Source organism: Trachypithecus francoisi, unplaced genomic scaffold, assembly GCF_009764315.1.
Source record: "Trachypithecus francoisi isolate TF-2019V2 unplaced genomic scaffold, Tfra_2.0 Lachesis_group17, whole genome shotgun sequence".
NCBI lineage: Eukaryota > Metazoa > Chordata > Mammalia > Primates > Cercopithecidae > Trachypithecus > Trachypithecus francoisi.
Window position 1 is genome coordinate 5,720,268 of NW_022681462.1, and position 19,308 is coordinate 5,739,575.

The 19,308-nt window shown below is 39.4% G+C and overlaps 1 long non-coding RNA gene across 1 annotated transcript; it reads left to right on the forward strand.

Moving 5' to 3' along the window:
• The first annotated feature begins 666 nt into the window (after nt 1–666).
• On the forward strand, nt 667–17,027 carry LOC117062920. The gene is made up of 3 exons (XR_004428625.1): nt 667–677; nt 9,954–9,957; nt 16,926–17,027. It is a non-coding gene; the product is annotated as an uncharacterized LOC117062920 (long non-coding RNA).
• The last annotated feature ends 2,281 nt before the right edge of the window (nt 17,028–19,308 follow it).

A 19,308-nucleotide genomic window follows, 5' to 3' on the forward strand; every position in this document is an offset into this window, starting at 1 on the left:
CCTGGGTTCAAGTAATTCTCCTGCCTCAGCCTCCTCAGCAGCTGGGATTACAGGCACCTGTCACCACGCCTGGGTAATTTTTGTATTTTTAGTAGAGGTGGGGTTTCACCGTGTTGGCCAGGCTGGTTTCAAACTCCTGACCTCAAATGATCTGCCTGCCTTGGCCTCCCAAAGTGCTAGGATTACAGGCGTGAGCCACTGTGCCTCGCCAGGTCTATAGTTTTTTTTTTTTTTCTTTTTTTTTGAGGCGGAGTCTCGCTCTGTCACCCGGACTGGAGTGCAGTGGCCGGATCTCAGCTCACTGCAAGCTCCGCCTCCCGGGTTTACGCCATTCTCCTGCCTCAGCCTCCCGAGGAGCTGGGACTACAGGCGCCCGCCACCTCGCCCGGCTAGTTTTTGTATTTTTTTTTTAGTAGAGACGGGGTTTCACCGTGTTAGCCAGGATGGTCTCGATCTCCTGACCTCGTGATCCGCCCGTCTCGGCCTCCCAAAGTGCTGGGATTACAGGCTTGAGCCACCGCGCCCGGCCTATAGTTTTCTTGTAACATTCATGAACATTAGAGTGTACTCTATTACCCAAACTCTTATTCAGTTCACTTAAATTAAGAAAAACAAAAGCAATGAAGAAAATGACAATCATGCCTTTTGGTATTGTAAATATGAATACAATTTATTTGGTTGTTTGGACAGTTCCCATCCATTCCTTTCCTTTTCCTTTTTTTCTTTTTGACAGGGTCTTGCTCTGTCACCCAGGTGGGAGTGTAGTGATGCGATCACGGTTCATTGCAGCCTCGACCTTACGGGCTCAAGCGATCCCCCTGCCTCAGTTTTTGATTTTTTGTAGAGATGAGGTCTCACTGTGTTGCCCAGGCTGGTCTTGAACTCCTGAGCTCAAACGATCCTACTGCTTTGACCTCCCAAAGTGTTGGGATTACAGGCGTGAACCACCGCGCCTGGCCTGGACAGTTGACTTGCTTGCCAGTCTCAGCGCTAAGTAATGCGGAGAGATTAAATTCAACACAATACATTATTTATTGAATGCCTAATATGCTAGGCTTGTGCTTGGTACTGGGGGTATACCGACGAGTATTGAAAGGTAGTAGTTACATAGTGGGTAAGGGTAGTTGGGTTTGGGTCCTACCTTTACTACTTCCTGATGGACCACAGACAAATTACTTAAACCTCAGTTTCCTCATCTGTGAAATGTGGCTACTAATAGCATGTCATATAGGATTGCTGTGAAGTTTAAATTAAGAATACGGGTGAACAGTGCCTGACACTTAGCTATCACTAGATACAGTTTAGCTTTATTATTATTTGTCTGTCTTGTACCAGAACTTACACACACCATTTCATTTAATTCTCATAACAACCCTGCAGAGGAGCTTAGTATTAGCTCCATTTTCATAGCTGAGAAACCTTTGCTTCTAGAGGCTAACCAACTTGCCTGAGATCACAGATATGGCGACTGGTAGAAGCATAATTCACATCCAGAATATGCTTGACTGCCAAGCTAGTGTTCAAAAACATTGTATAGTCTTTCCCTGGCTTAAAGGAGCTCTCATCTAGATTTTCCAGGTAGCCCTGTCCAATAATTAGTTTAGATTCTTTAGGTTTCCAGAGAAGATGTTTTGGTGCCATATTCCAGTGACTTGTTCCCCTAAAGTCAGTTAAAAAAAAAAAGTCTAGGCCGGGCGCGGTGGCTCAAGCCTGTAATCCCAGCACTTTGGGAGGCCGAGACGGGCGGATCACGAGGTCAGGAGATCGAGACCATCCTGGCTAATATGGTGAAACCCCGTCTCTACTAACATACACAAAAAACTAGCCGGGCGAGGTGGCGGGCGCCTGTAGTCCCAGCTACTCAGGAGGCTGAGGCAGGAGAATGGCGTGAACCCGGGAGGCGGAGCTTGCAGTGAGCTGAGATCCGGCCACTGCACTCCAGCCTGGGCAACAGAGCGAGACTCCGTCTCAAAAAAAAAAAAAAAAAAAGTCTAGTACAAACGTCATCTCTTGTATTAGAACTCTGTTTCTTTTCTTTTCTTTTTTTTTTTTGAGATGGAGCTTCACTCTTATTGCCCAGGCTGGAGTGCAATGGTGCGATCTCGGCTCACCACAATCTCTGCCTCCCGGGTTCAAGTAGTTCTCCTGCCTCAGCCTCCTGAGTAGCTGGATTACAGGCATGCACCACCACACCCGGCTAATTTTTTATTTTTAGTAGAGATAGGATTTCTCCATGTTGGTCATGCTGGTCTGGAACTCCTGAGCTCAGGTGATTCACCCGCCTCGGCCTCCCAAAGTGCTGGGATTACAGTTGCGAGCCACCGCATCCGGCCTAGAGCTCTATTTCTTCCTTAGTATACAGAAGAAATGTATCTGTCTATGTGGCAACTTAGAGTGAAGGTATTCTGGTAGTTTCTCTGACATTTACCTAGATAATTCATTGTTCAATGGGGGAAAAGCACATTCTATATAGAAAGCTTTGTTTTTCTGGATTTCTCTTTAAGGTTAAAAAGCTAAATTAAGGATATTTTATTGTGTTCTTTTTTTTTTTTTTTTTGAGACAGAGTCTTGCTCTGTCGCCCAGGCTGGAGTGCAGTGGCGAGATCTTGGCTCACGGCAAGCTCTGCCTCCCAGGTTCACGCCATTCTCCTGCCTCAGCCTCCCGAGTAGCTGGGACTACAGGCGCCCGCCACCACACCTGGCTAATTTTTTGTATTTTTAGTAGAGACAGGGTTTCATCATGTTAGCCAGGATGGTCTCGATCTCCTGACCTTGTGATCCGCCCACCTCGGCCTCCCAAAGTGCTGGGATTACAGGCATGAGCCACTGCGCCCGACAGGATATTTTGTTGTCTTTCTAGACCTCTCTCTGCCCTTGATTTTGATCCTTGTTTTGACTAAGAATTGTTTTCTAGGGTCTCAAACTACCTGTTCATGGGTTTGGTTCCCACCTTGTTATACTTTCTAAGTACTCTGTTTTCACATCACTTGAGGGGCCTCAGAGGTCCCCTCAAAATAAAGCCTTATAATAAGCAATATATACTTAGAATTGAAGTTTCTAGGAAAGATGAGTGAATACCTAAAAATGAGAAAACTTTCTGAAAGGAAAAATAATCTTTATTTTAAAGAAAAAAAAAAATTCCAGTGCATACCAAATATGACACAAAGCTGATACCCACCCAGTGGCCAGATATGTTTTCCTGAGGGATTTCCTTGTGTTTATTCCTCTAGCATTTTTTCATTCCTGACTTTTGGGGTGGCCCTTCTGTGAAGAGTTTCCTCATCCCAGCTGTTATGATGTTTAATCTAGAGTTGCCAACTTCTGATCCGGCAGTTCCAAGACACAGGGTGAGGAATACAAAGCTTTCCAGTATTTCTGAATCTGATCCCCCACCCGCATTGGAATTAGTGCTTTAATCTCTGGTCAATCCTGAATTGTTTTCAACCCTAGCTTTAACTCTCCTCTCCCCCGGAATAGCAGAAGAATTACTAATGGTAAAGATCTATGCCCATGTCCAGGGTTCAAATTACTTACGCTCCACACAAACCTCAATTTATGTCTCTTTTCTTTTTCTTTCCCTCCCCTCCCTTCCACCCAAGTAAACTATGGTGTTTTTGGGTCTGTGTGTGTGAAATAATTTACTTTCAAGAGTTTTTTATTTTTTTAAGATAAAAATTAGATTATAGTTTTTAGGCTAACTAGGGTTATTTTTTCTTAGGAAAAACAGGGTAATCTTTAAAACAGGCTAACCATCTGGTTTTGATCCTGTTAGTCCATGAGATGGCTTGACACTTTAAATAAGCAAAGTCATGGCTTTTCGTTTTAGAAATATGCAAAGATGGCTACTCCTGGCTCCTTCCTGCCCTTGGCCTGATTGTTTAATATTAAGGTGGAATGATCCTCACTGGGCCTGTGTTTTATGCCTAACCTGCTGCAGGACTAGGCAGATAAGGAATTAGGGAAAAGCAGAATTACTACTCAAAGGCAGAAAACAAGGCACAGATTTATATGAAGAAACAGCTCCTTTTCCAAACATGGAGAAATACAAAACTTACAGTACGGTAGCATGTTGCTTTTTTCTGGTACATTCAATCGATACTATTATACTGTGAGTGAAGCTACCTCTGGCAATGAAAAGTATTTAGGAAATCAAATGGTAAAGTAGGAAAATGGTGTTTTTTAGTTCTTTTACTGTCCCCGTTTCTGGTATAACATGACTATTCCCACATGGCTTTGTTTAAGGACACCCCCCTCAAAACCCTCACAGATTTGCCTTTAGACCATACCCCATGCTCTGGATCTCTTCGTTACCCTACTGTCCTTGGTAAGGATGGACAGCTGCTGACCTGAAACAGTCTATTTATTATTTATTTATTTATTTATTGTTGAGGCACAGTCTCGCTCTGTCGCCCAGGCTGGAGTGCAGCGGTGCAATCTCAGTTCACTGCAACCTCTGCCCCCCAGGTTCAAGTGATTCTCCTGCCTCAGCCTCCCAAGTAGCTGGGATTACAGGCACCTGCCACCATGCCTGGCTAATTTTTATTTTTTCAGTAGAGATGGGGTTTCACCATGTTGGCCAGGCTGGTCTTGAACTCCTGACCTCAGGTGATCCTCTCGCCTCGGCCTCCCAAAGTGTTCTAGGATTACAGGTGTGAGCCACAGTGCCCAGCCACTGACCTGAAATAGTTGAGTGTCCCCTTCCCTTATGTATTTGCTCCCAAACAGGCATAGCCAGCTAGCTTACTGGAAAGATAAATAGCAGGAATATACCATTTTGCACTTTAATAACAGGAATCTTTTAGAATTAATTTCTGATCCCCCCCAAAAATCTGTAAGTATAACCAATTTGTGGAAATTTTAGGTGATGTCAGGCAAATTGAACCTGTCTGTCTGGGAGCAGGCAAGTTTTCTAGTGTCTCATAGTATATTATATATAAGGTTAGAGCTGCCTTTGAATCTTCACTTCTTTTCTCTTGAGAAAAATCCTTATTCCTTCTATTAAAAGGTCTTAATGAAAGCTTCAAAGAAAAATGCAGATTTGTAATGAAAGAAGGGTGGGTCCTTATTGGAAAGATGTTTTAACCAAAAAATACAAAGTGTTTAAATGGTGTTCCAAATATTTCATAGCAGTCTAGATGAGAAAAACCCAGATTCCTGTATTGTTTCTGCAGTATTTTCTAGCTCTTTTATATGACTGACAACTAATTCTCTTGCTCATGTTTCCCTTCTTTTTGCCTTGTCCTTATTATTTATATGTTTGTTTTGATGCATGAAAAACATTCCTTCTAAATAGAAAGTCAGAAAGTTGAAGTTTCCCTACTAGAAAATAGTTTTGTAGTTTTTTAAGAATTAGGGTAGAAATCTACCTTTGGCAGAATGGAAAATATTTAGGAGAATTGAGTCACATTTATACTATTATTGTATTGACATTCTATTTTGACTTATCTTTCAAATAACAAATATTGTGGAAACCTTTTATGAACTTGCGTTGAGTCAATTTGAATATCTGACTTAGAGACTGGGCATGACGTCTTTGGAATGTTTGTGTTTATGAAGATATACTTTATCTGCCTGAATTTGTTTACCTGAATTTGTATAAAAATGAATTTCTGAGAACTTGGGAAAATAATTCCTTTCTATTTAAACATTAACATGTGTTTCTTAAATTGTACTTTAATATAAAGCATAATTATTTTGTTTAGTATTAAGCTACATTGATTAAAATATTAAACTATTTTTGGTTTGTTTACTCATTTTCAGTTGTCAAAATAAGTATAATTGGAAACAGCTGCCTTCATATTATTTTTGACAATTTTTCATATTTGAATCTAAAATGGGTAACTTTAAGAAAATGGGCCTTATCTAATTACAATTTTTCCTAAAATATACATTCAGATTGCTCTTCTGTAAATTAGAAGATAATTAAAAACAGAAACTGATTATTTTAAAACTAGTACCGCAGTTTTATAGGTGGATATTTTCTGTGGCTTCCTCATTTGGCTATTTTACACATATTAGCAGATTTTACTATTCTCTGGTATGATTAAAATGTGGTAGAAGACTAGTGAAGTGTTTCTTTACCCTTTTAGTCTTGTCTTCAAGCTGCACTTAAACTTTTCATTATCAGAACAACTTAATAATGTGATTTGATATTAGCAAGAGATTTGAAATTTTCCCATATCTTAATAGTGTCTTAATAACTTCTGTGATTAAATAAGTACGTTTATTTTAGCTGTTCTTAGGATTAATTTAATGCAAAGTGAGCTCTTGATTAGATTAAGAAATTAGGAAGCTAGAAATATTTTTTAAAATACCAGTTTAATATAAAATGCTATACTATTAGATAATTTTTTTTTCTAAATTTATCCCTACAATACTTCTAACTTTTTAAATGAATTTAAAAAGAAATACTGTGTTCCTCTCCCCAATCCCCCACACCAAAAAGTCTGGCCAAGATCAAAAGAAGTATAATCCAAGGTACCTAACTTGCATTTGAAAGCATGGGAAATGCTTGTTTTACTGCTCATGCTAGGATTCTATTCCTATGCATGTATTACATAACTCACAAAGAAGGAATTGGGCTCCAAAGGACTTTGATTTTACATGACAAAATGGTAAGGCTTAAAGAAGAATACTGTCCTATGTGTTGATAGCCGTATAGTTCAAACTTTGCTTTTTAGTAAGTCCTTTCTCTAGGCCTCATTTTTTTTTTTTTTTTTTTTTTTTTTTGAGACGGAGTCTTGCTCTGTTGCCCGGGCTGGAGTGCAGTGGCCGGTTCTCAGCTCATTTTTCCCAAACATATATTGATAAGGATGGATTGGATGACTTTCCTGTTTTCACCATCTCTGATATTTTATTTTATTTTTTATTTTTTTTTTGAGATGGAGTCTCAGTCTGTCGCCCAGGCTGGAGTGCAGTGATGTGATCTTGGCTCACTACAACCTCTGCCTCCTGGGTTCAAGCAATTCTCCTGCCTTAGCCTCCCAGGTAACTGGGATTACAGGTACCTGCCACCATACCTGGCTAATTTTTTTTTGTATTTTTAGGAGAGACGAGGTTTCACCATGTTGGCTAGGCTGGTTTTGAACTCCTGGGCTCAAGTGATCCACCTGCTTCAGCCTCCCAAAGTGCTAGAATTACAAGTGTAATTACAGGCCATCTCTGATACTTTATTATCTTTGAAATCTATAATTACTCTCTCATATTTCTCACACTGGCCTTCTCAAGCATTTTGTGTTTTCCTCAACACTTTTTCAATGTGATACTTACTGCAGATGACTTCAACTCTGAGAGCAACATAAACAGTACATCTTGAACCACAAAAAAGACAAACCGAAACAAAACAAAAAGCAAGAACATAAGCCCTGAAATAGTGAAGCCTTATTTGAGTCCCTTTTGAGTTAATGATAGAACCATCCATGAAAATCACCCAGGATTGGGATCTCCAGCCATATTTAATTTTTCTCTGCCTTATTCTTTGCTCTGCTGACCAGTTGCTAAGTTGTATACAGTTTACCTTCCTGCAAGCTCTCATACCTACCCAATTCTAACAGATGCAATCCAATTCTGAGCCCCCATCTCTCTACAATTTTCTTGCCTTCAGACTATTTACTGTCCCATTTCTAACTTCCTGAAGCCCAAGTCTGATATTATTATTATTCCCTGCTCAGAAAATCTTCAATGATGTATCCACTTATGGCACTTAGAGGGGTCTCTTTTCAAAATCACAGGCTTCTCTCTTGACTAAAAGATTGACTTGTTTATTCTCTTCCAGACAATTTGGGCTTAAAAATGTTTTAAACAACTTAAATATTGTGAAATATAGGATACAAAAAGTGCATACAACTCATATGTATAGCTTAACAAATATCTGGAAAGTGAATATCCATGAAAACTACCACCCAGGTGAGGAAATATAACATTATTGACACATAGGAAGCTTCCTATGTCTGTCTTCCCAATTGTCCTTCTCTCAATCCCAAGTTCCTTTTCTTTCACCAGGGAAAATCACTCTCCTGACTTTTATAGAAGTACTTTTCTTGTTTTTCATTGTCATCTTACTACTTGGGTGTATACCCCTGAGTAATATAGTTTGTGTTTCCCTGTTTTTGATGTTTATGTAGATGGAATCATTATTGTATGTATTCTTACTGTGTGACTTTTCTTTTCTTCTACTGACTTTGTTTTAAGAATTATTCCTGGTCAGACATGGTGGCTCATGCCTGTAATCCCAGAACTTTGGGAGGCTGAGGTGGGTAGATTACCTGAAGTCAGGAGTTCGAGACCAGCCTGGCCAACATGGTGAAACCCTGTCTCTACTAAAAAGACAAAAATTAGCTGGGCATGGTGGCAGGCATCTGTAATCCCAGCTACTTGGGAAGCTGGGCAGGAGAATCACTTGAACCTAGGAGCTGGAGGTTTCAGAGAGCTGAGATCGTGCCACTGTACTTCAGCCTGGGCCACAAGAGCAAAACTCCATCTCAAAAGAATGAAAAATTATTCTGATTATTATTTATAGTTATGAATTGTTCATTCTCATTGCTGATTAAGGCCACACTTGCTGGGTGGAGTGGTGTGCACTTGCTGGGTGGAGAGGAGCTTCCTGTAATCACAGCTCCTCAGGAAACTGAGACAAGAGGATCACTTGAGCTCAGGAATTTGAGGCCAGGGAGAGGCAACATAGTGAGACACTGTTGCTAAAAAAAAAGATCATGCTTTATTTATCCATTCTTTTGCTAATGGACATTTGAATTGTTTCCAGTTTTGGGTGACGATAAACAATGCTTCTGTGGATATTCTTGTACATATACCCTGGTAAATTTAAACATACAATCTCTAAGATAAAGATTGGGGGTAGAATTTCAAGGTCATGAGGTAAGCATATCTTCAACTTCTTTAGATAATACAACACATTTTCAAATGATTTGTAGCAATTTACATCATTCACATTATGTAAGTTCCTGATGCTCCATATTTTGGTAACACAGTTATTACAGTTAATACAGTTAATTCCATCTGTATAATGTAGTCTGTATTAGACTTTTATATTTTTGCTCATCTGATAGATGAGTAGTGGTATTTCATTGTGACTTTAAAATACATTTCCCTAAAAAGACAAAAAACAAACAAAAAAAAGAACAAAAAAAAAATACATTTCCCTGACAAATAATGACACTGAAGATTTAAAAATATGGTATTGGTTGTTGGGATTTTCTCTTTTGAGAAGTGTTTGTTCAAGTCTTTTTCACTAGTTTTACTCCTGGTTTTCCTTGTTATTTGGAGGAGTTTCTTCATGTCCTGGATACTAATACTTTGTCAGTTACAGGCATTTTTTTTTTTTTTTTTTTTTTTTTTTTTTTTTGAGGCGGAGTCTTGCTCTGTCACCCAGGCTGGAGTGCAGTGGCCGGATCTCAGCTCACTGCAAACTCCACCTCCCGGGTTTATGCCATTCTCCTGCCTCAGCCTCCCGAGTAGCTGGGACTACAGACGCCCGCCACCTCGCCCGGCTAGCTTTTTGTATTTTTTAGTAGAGACGGGGTTTCACCGTGTTAGCCAGGATGGTCTCGATCTCCTGACCTCGTGATCCGCCCGTCTCGGCCTCCCAAAGTGCTGGGATTACAGGCTTGAGCCACCGCGCCCGGCTGATACCTTGTTTTATTGTAGCTTTGCTTTATTGTGCTTCACAGATACTGCATTTTTTTTTTTTTTTTTACAAATTGAAGGTTGTGGCAACTCCATATTGAGCAGGTGTTTCAACAGCATGGATTCCCTTTGTGTCTCTGTGTCATATTTTGTTAATTCTTGCAATATTTCAAACTTTTAAATTATTATTATATTTGCTTTGGTGATGTGTGATAAGTGATCTTTGATGGTACACTGTAGTTGTTGTGGGACACCATAAATCATGCCCATGTAAGATAGAGAACTTAATTGATAAATAAGTTAGATATAAGATAAGTCAAATGGTGTGTTCTGACTGCTCCACTGACTGACTGTTCCCCTATCTCTCTCTCTCTTTGGGCTTCCCTATTCCCTGAGACACAGTAATATTGAAATTAGGCCAATTAATAACCCTACAATGACCTCTAACTGTTGATATGAAAGGAAGAGTCATACATCTCTTACTTTAAATCAAAAACTGAAAATGATTGAGCTTAGTTGAGGAAAGCATGCTTAAAGCCAAGATAGACCAACCTCTTGTGCCAAACAGTTCATTGTGCATTGAAAGAAAGTTCTGAAGAAAACTAAAGTACTCCTGTGGTGAACACATGAATGATAAGGAAGTGAAACAACCTTATTGTTGATATGGAGAAAGTGTGAGTAGCCTGGATAGAAGATCAAACCAACTACAGCATTCCTTTAAGCCAAAGCCTTATCCAGATCAAGGCCCTAATTCTCTTCAAATCTGAGAAGGCTGAGAGAGGTGAGGAAGCTGCAGGAGAAAGATTGTAAGCCAGCCAAAGTTGGTTCATGAGGTTTAAGGAAGGAAGCCATCTCCTTAACATATGAAGTTCAAGATGACGCAGCAAGTGTTGATAGAGAAGCTGCAGCAGGGTATCCAGAAGATCTAGCTAAGATAATTAATGTAGGTGGCTATATAAACAACAGATTTTCCATGTAGACAAAACACCCTTCTATTGGAAGAAGATGCCATGAGGACTTGCACAGTTAGAGAGGAGAAGTTAATGCCTGGCTTCAAAGCTTCGAAGAACAGGCTGACTCACTTGTTAAAGGCTGATGCAGCTGGTGACTTTAAGTTGAAGCCTGTGCTCATTTACCATTCCCTAAATCCCAGAGCCCTTAAAAATTATGAAGTCCCATTAACAATTGCTACAAAAAGAATAAAATACATAAAAATACAGTTAACAAGGGAAGTGAAGGACCTCTTCAACGAGAACTACAAATCACTGCTCAAAGAAATCAGAGAGGACACAAATGGAGAACCATTCCACATTCATTGGACAGGAAGAATCAATATCATGAAAATGACCATACTGCCCCAATGTAGTTTATAGATTAAGTGCTATTCCCATTAAACTACCACTGACATTCTTCACAGAATTAGATAAAACTATTTTAAAATTCATATGGAACCACAAAGAGCCCGAATAGCCAAGATAATCCTAAACAAAAAGAACAAAGCTGCAGGCATCATGCTCCCTGACTTCAAACTGTACTACGAAGCTATAGTAACCAGAACAGTATGATGCTGGTACAAGAATAGGCACATAGACCAATGGAACAGAATAGAGAACTCAGAAACAAGACTGCACACCTACACCATTTGATCTTCAACAAACTTGACAAAAACAAGCAATGGTGAAAGTACTTCCTATTTAATAAATGGTGCTGGGAGTGCTGGCTAGCCATGTTTAGAAAAGTGAAACTGGACACCTTCTTTACACCATATAGAAAAATTAACTCAAGATGGATTAAAGCCTTAAATGTTAAACCCAAAACTATAAAAACTCTAGAAGAGGCCGTGCACGGTGGTTCACGCCTGTAATCCCAGCACTTTGGGAGGCCGAGGCGGGGGGATCACAAGGTCAGGAGATTGAGAACATCCTGGCTAACATGGTGAAACCCCGTCTCTACTAAAAATACAAAAAAAAATTAACCGGGCATGGTGGCAGGCGCCTGTAGTCCCAGCTACTCGGGAGGCTGAGGCAGGAGAATGGCGTGAACCCGGGAGGTGGCGGTTGCAGTGAGCCGAGATCGCGCCACTTCTCTCCAGCCTGAGTGACAGAGCGAGACATAGGCACAGACAAAAATTTCATGACAAAAATGCTGAAAGCATTTGCAACAAAAACAAAAATTGACAAGTGGGGTCTAATTAAACTAAAGAGCTTTTGCACAGCAAAAGAAACTATCAGAGTGAACAGACAATCTACAGAATGAGAGAACATTTTTGCAATTTATCCATTTGACAAAGGTCTAATATCCAGTCTACAAGAAACTTACATTTACAAGATAAAAACAAGGCCAGGCATGGTGGCTCACACTTGTAATTCCAGCACTTTGGGAGGCCAGGGTGGGAGGATTACTTGAGGTCAGGAGTTCGAGACCAGCCTGGCCAACATAGTGAAACCCCTTCACAATTAAAAATACAAAAATTAAGCCGGGAGCGGTGGCTTACGCCTGTAATCCCAGCACTTTGGGAGGCCGAGGCGGGCGGATCACAAGGTCAGGAGATCGAGACCATGGTGAAACCCTGTCTCTACTAAAAATACAAAAAATTAGCCGGGCGAGGTGGCGGGCGCCTGTAGTCCCAGCTACTCGGGAGGCTGAGGCAGGAGAATGGAGGGAACCCGGGAGGTGAAGCTTGCAGTGAGCCGAGATCGTGCCACTGCACTCTAACCTGGGGGACAGAGTGAGACTCCGTCTCAAAAAAAAAAGAAAAAAATACAAAAATTAGCTGGGCATGGTGGCACACGCCTGTAATCCCAGCTACTTGGTAGGCTGAGGCAGGAGAATCACTTGAACCTGGGAGGCGGAGGTTACAGTGAGCCAAGATCTCGCCACTGCACTCCAGCCTGGGCAATAGAGTGAGACTCCGTCTCAAAAAACAAACAAAAAACAACCCCATTAAAAATTGGTCAAAGGACATGAACAGACATGAAAAAGAGCTCAATATCACTGATCATTAGAGAAATGCAAATCAAAACCACAATGAGATACCATCTAATGCCAGCTAAAATGAGTATTATTAAAAAGTTGAGAAACAACAGATGCTGGCAAGGTTGCAGAGATAAAGGAACACTTACACTGTTGATGGGAGTGTAAATTAGTTCAACCATTGTGGAAGATGGTGTGGCAACCTCTCAAAGATCTAGAGGCAGAAATACCATTTGACTGAGCAATCCCATTACTAGGTGTGTACCCCCAAATATGTAAATTATTCTATTATAAATATATATGCATGTGTATGTTCATTGCAGCAGTATTCACAATAGCAAAGATATGGAATCAACCCAAATGCCCATCAATGATAGACTGGATAAAGAAAATGTGATACATATATACCATGGAATACTGTGCAGTCCTAAAAAGGAATGAGATTATGTCCTTTGCAGGGACTTGGATGGAGCTGGAAGCCATTATCCTCAGGAAAGTAACATAAGAACAGAAAACCAAACACTGCATGTCCTCACTTATATAAATGAGTGGGAGCTGAATGATGAGAACACATGAACACATGGTGGGGAACAACATACACTAAGGCTTGTTGTGGGGGATTGGGGGAGGAAGAGCATCAGGAAGAATAATGGATGCTGGGATTAATACCTAGGTGATGGGATGATCTGTGCAGCACACCACCATGGCACACATTTACCTATGTAACAAACATGGACATCCTGCACATGTACTCCTGAACTTAAAATACAAATTGAAGAGAAAAAAAAAAAAAAGAAAGAAAGAAAACCCTCAAGGTGATGGTACTAGGAGGTAGGGTCTTTGGGAGGTGATTGGGGCAGAGGGGTGGAGCCCTCACAAATGGGATTAGTGCCTTTATAAAAGAGGCTGTGGGGAGACTGCTTTCCCCTTCTGCCATGCGAGGATGCAACAGGAAGGTGCCACCTTTAACGCAGAGAGTAGCCCTCATCAGACACTGGAAAAAAAAAGAAAAACCTGGAAAGGATTCACTACTCTAGAAGCCATTAAGAGCACTTTTGATTCATGAGACAAGGTCAAATATCAATATTAACAGGAATTTGGAAGAAGTTGATTCCACCCCTCATAGATGACTTTGAGAGGTTCAAGACTTCAGTGGATGAAGTATTTGCAGATATGGTGGAGATAGCAAGAGAACTAGAAGTGGAGCCTGAAGATGTGACCGAATTGCTGGACTCTCATGATAAAACTTAAATGCAGAGTTGCTTCTTATGAATGAGCAAAGAAAGTGGTTTCTTGATATGGAACCTACTCCTGCTAAAGATGTTGTAAACAATTGTTTAAATGACCACAAAGGATTTAGAATATTACATAAACTTACTTGATAAAGCAGTGGCAGGGTTTGAGAAGATTGACTCCAATTTTGAAAGAAGTTCTTCTGTGGGTGAAATGCTATCAAACAACATTGCATAAATTTTGTGTGTGTGTGTGTATGTGTGTGAAAAGAGCTAATCAATGCAGCAAAGCAAATTTGATTGTTTTCTTTTGTTGTTATTGTTGAGACAGGATCTTGCTGTCTGTCACCCAGGCTGTAAAGCAGTGGTACAATCATCGCTCACTGTAATCTCAAACTCCTGGAATCAAGCAGTCCTCCTGCCTCAGCCTCCCAAGTAGCTAGGACTACAGGCACGTACCACCAAACCCAGCTATTTAAATTTTTTTTTTTTTTTTTTAATAGACATAGGGTCTCACTATGTTGCTTAGGCTGGTCTCAAACTCCTAGTCTCAAATAACCCTCCCGCCTTGTCCTCCCAAAGTTTTGGTATTACAGGCATGAGCCACCACGCCTGGCTCATTGTCGTCTTGTTTTATGAAATTGCCACAGCCACCCAACCTTCAGCAGCCACCATTCTGATCAGTCAGCAGCCATCAACATTGAGGCAAAACTCTCTACCAGCAAAAAGATTATTACTTGCTGAAGGCCTAGGTGATCATTAGCACTTTTTAGCAATAAAGCATTTTTAAAAATAAAAGTACATACATTGTTTTTTTCAGACATAATGCTATGTACATTGAATTAGACTATGTATAATATAAATACAACTTCATATACACTGGGTGGCTCATATTATTGCAATTGTGTGGCTCATATTATTGTAATATCAGTTTTATTGAGGTGGTGTGTAACTGAACTGGCACTGTCTCCAAAGTTATGCCCGTATATATGTTGCAAATATCTTTTCTTACTCTGAGGGTTGACTTTTTGCTCTTTCTGTATTGCCTTTTATAAGTAGAAGTTCTAAAATTAATTTTGTCAGTCTTTTTCTTCATAATGAGTGGTTTAGGAAATCCTTCCCTAGTCCAAGGTCAAGAAGAAACCATTCTGTGTGTATTCTATTCTCACATCCATTGTGTTTTATTTTTCCATATGCTGTGAAAGAGGGGTCTAATTTCATTTTTTCATTGTGCAGTATTATTTATTGGAAAGTCCATTCCATCTCCACTGCTCTGCAATGACATCTCTGTCATAAATCAGATTTCACACAAGTCTGTTTCTGAGCTGTTTGTGAGTTGTCTTTCTGTGTATATTCATCTATTTCCCTATGCATGTGCCAATACCACATTGTCTCACTCACTATAGCTTTAGAATATATCTTGATGTCTAGTAACACACATCTTCCTCTTTGTTCTTTGTCTTCAAGTGTTTTGTTATAGTCTGAATTGTGTCTCCCCCAAAAACATATGTTGAAGTTTTCATATCTCAGAATGTGACCTTATTTGGAAATAAAGTAATTGCAGATAATGTCCTCATTAGTTAAAATGAGGACATGTTGGAGTAGGGTGGGCCCCTAATCCAGCACAAATGATGTCCTTGTACGATGAGGGCTATGTGATGACAGAAACACACAAGGAGAATGCTATGCGACGATGAAGGCAGGTTGGAGTTATGCAGCTGCAAGCCAAGGAAAATTAAAGACTGCCAGGAAACCACCAGAAGCTGAGAAAAAACAAGGAAGGATTCTCTGTACAGGCTTCAGGGGAAGCATCAACCAGGAAATACCTCAATTTTGAACTTGTAGCCATCAGAACTGTGAGACAATAAACTTCTTTTTGAAGCCAGTACCACTTGGTTGTGGTGTTCTTTGTTAGAGCATCTCTAGAAAACTAATACAAGTGCCTTGATTGTTTTGGCTTTTTGCATTTCTATATTAATTTTAAAAGCAGTTTGTCAAATTCCATAAAAACTTATGATTTTGATAAGATTGCATTGAATTTTTGCATAAATTGTGGAAGAAATGCCATATTTTTAATATTGACTGTTCCAATCCTTGGACAGTCTCCTCTATATTACTTTTCTTTAAGGTCTCTCAACAAGGTTTTATAATTTTCTCTATAAAGGTCTTAAACATCTTTATTAGATTTATTCCTAAGTAACTGGTAATATTTTAATGCTATTGTAAATGGTATCTTTTACAAAATTAAAATTTCTATTTGTTGGTGGTATAAATAAATAGATTTTTATATATTGATTTATTATCTAAAATGTTTGCTAAACTTGCTTGTTCTAAATGCCAACAATTTATTTATATATATTTTTGGATTTTTGTGTATAATCATTATCAGCTGTAAATAATCATAATTATGTTTTTTCCTTTACTTTAATTTCTTACCTTTAATTTCTTTTTTTTTCCCTCATGGCTGGGCCCTCCAGTGAAATGTTGACTAGAAACAGTGATAGCAGACTTTCCTGTCTTGTTCCTGATCTCAAATGAAAAACTTTCAGCATTTAAGTACGATGTTTACAGTATGTTTTTACAAATATCCTTTATCAAATTAAAGAAGATTTCTTCTGTTGTTAGTTTGCGCAGAGCTTTATTTGATGAAATCGTAAATGGATGTTAAAGTGTGTTAAGTACTTTTATCTGCCTATATTGAGATGACCATATGACTTTTTTCTCCTTTAATCTGTTAACATAGTGAAAAACATTAATTAATTTTTGAATGTTAAACCAACCATACGTTTCTGGGATAAATGGGATAAATCCAACTTGATCATGATCTGTTTTTATAGGTTGCTAGATTGTATTTGCCAATCCAGTAGAGCAAACTATTAGCTCAGGATTTTTGCATCTGTGCTCATATATTAGGGTTCTCTAGAGAAACAAAACAAATATATGCACAAAAGGAGATTTATTATGTGGAATGAGTCATGCAGTTATGGAGGCTGAGAAGTCCTACGATATGCTGTTGGTAAGCTAGAGACATAGGAAAGCTGGTAGTGTAATTCAGTCAGAGTCCGAAGGCCTGATGAGATTAGATGAAATGAAATGTGGCAGGCCAGGCGCAGTGGCTCACGCCTGTAATCCCAGCACTTTGGGAGGCTGAGGTGGGCGGATTACAAGGTCAGAAGATTGAGACCATCCTGGCTAACACGGTGAAACCCCGTCTCTACTAAAAACACACAGACACACACAAAATTAGCCAGGTGTGGTGGCGGGCACCTGTAGTCCCAGCTACTTGGGAGGTTGAGGCAGGAGAATGGTGTGAACCCAGGAGGCAGAGCTTGCAGTGAGCCAAGATCGCACCATTGCATTCCAGCCTGGGCAACACAGCAAGATTCTGTCTCAAAAAAAAAAAAGGGCTGGGTGCGGTGGCATGTGCCTGTAATCCCAGCACTTTGGGAGGCCAAGGCGGACGAATCACGAGGTCAGGAGATCAAGACCATCCTGACTAACATGGTGACACTCCATCTCTACTAAAAATACAACAAATTAGCTGGGCATGGTGGCGGGTGCCTGGTGCCTGTATTCCCAGCTACTTGGAAGACTGAGGCAGGAGAATGGTGTGAACCCGGGAGGCGGAGCTTGCAGTGAGCTTGAGATCCTGCCACTGCACTCTAGCCTGGGAGACAGAGCGAGACTCTGTCTCAAAAAAAAAAATCAGAAAAAAGAAATGAGATGTGGCAACTCAACCAGTAAGTAAGGTGAATTCCTCCTTCTTCCAGCTTTTATTCTACTCAGGCCCTCAGTGGATTGGATGATACTCAACCATGTTGCGGAAGACAATCTGTTTGTTCAGATGCTAATCTCATCCAAAGACACATTTACAGACACATCTAGAGACAATGTTTAATCCACGCACTCCATGACCCACCCAAATTAACACATAAAATTAACCATCATAGCTCATAAGTGAGGTTGGCCTGTAATTTTCTTTTCTTTATAGTATCATTGTTAGGTTTTGGTATCACAATTATGCTAGCCATATGAAATGAGTTGGACAATATTTTCTATTTTTCTCTTCTCTGGAAGAGGTTGTATATATTGGGAATTATTAATTCTTTGTGCGTTTGTTAAAACTCACCAGTAAAATCATCTGGACCTGGAGTTTTTTTTGTGGGCACACTGTGACTACTGATTTAACTTCTTTACTGTTTATAGGATTCAATATTTTCTATTTCTTCTGATGTCAGTTTTACATATGATATTCCTCTAGGTTTTTATAAAATTTCATCTAAAATTTAAAATTTATTGACAAAAATCTGTCAATAATATGCTCTTATTATTTGTTTAATGTGTGTAGCATAAGTAGCGGTTCCCTTCTTTACCTTTGATATTTGGTATTCATTCCTTTTTTATTTTTTCCTGATCAGTTTCACCAAAGGTTTGTCAATTTTGTTAGTTTTTCTTGAAGAAAGACCTTTTGACTTTATTGGCTTTTGTCCATTTTTTTTTTATTTAATTTCTATCTACTCTGTCATTATTTATTTCCTTCTTTTCTTCAGTTTTCTTTTTCTTATTTCTAGAGACAAATGCTTAGCTTACTAATTTTTAATCCTTATAATTTCCTGACATACTCAGTTTAAGTTATATGTTTCCCTCTAAGTATTCTTTTAGTTGTATCTTAAAGTTCTGGTATTCAAGTTTGTACATTATCATTCAATTTAAATTATTTTCTAATTTATCTCATTTGTTTTCTTTGGCCCATTTCATTATTTCTCAAAAAAATGGCAATTTTTGTAGTTATCTTTCCAAAATGTATAGTGGTCACAGAATATTCTTTGTGTGATTTTAGTCCTTTGAAATTTGTTAAGACTTGCTTTATGGTCCAGTATATGGGAAATTTTTGTAAATATTTCTTGTGTACAACTACATTTGGAGTCAGTGTTCTATGTATGTCTGGTTCATCTAGTAAGTCAGTTTGTTAATTGTGTTGTTCAGATCTTTTGTCCTCATTTTTCTATGTTTGTCTTACATAAATTGGGGAAGAAATGTAATCTTTTTAATGTTAATATTAAATGTCTTTTTTTGTTGTTTTGAGACAGAGTCTTGCTCTGTTGCCCAGGCTGGAATGCTGTGTGGTGATCTCAGCTCACTGCAACCTCCTCCTCCCAGGTTCAAGCAGTGCTTCTGCCTCAGTCTCCCAAGTAGCTGGGACTACAGGCACATGCCACCATGCCTGGCTAATTTTTGTATTTTTAGTGGAGATGGGGTTTCGCCATGTTAGCCAGGCTAATCTTGAACTTCTGACTTGAAGTGATTCACCCACCTCGGCCTCCCAAAGTGCTGGGATTACAGGTGTGAGTCACCGTGCCCAGCCAATGTTAAATGGCTTAATATTGATAATAAATGTTCTGTCATTTACTGAGAGAGGTATGCTAAATCTCCTAGTATGATTGTGGGTTCCTTTATTTAT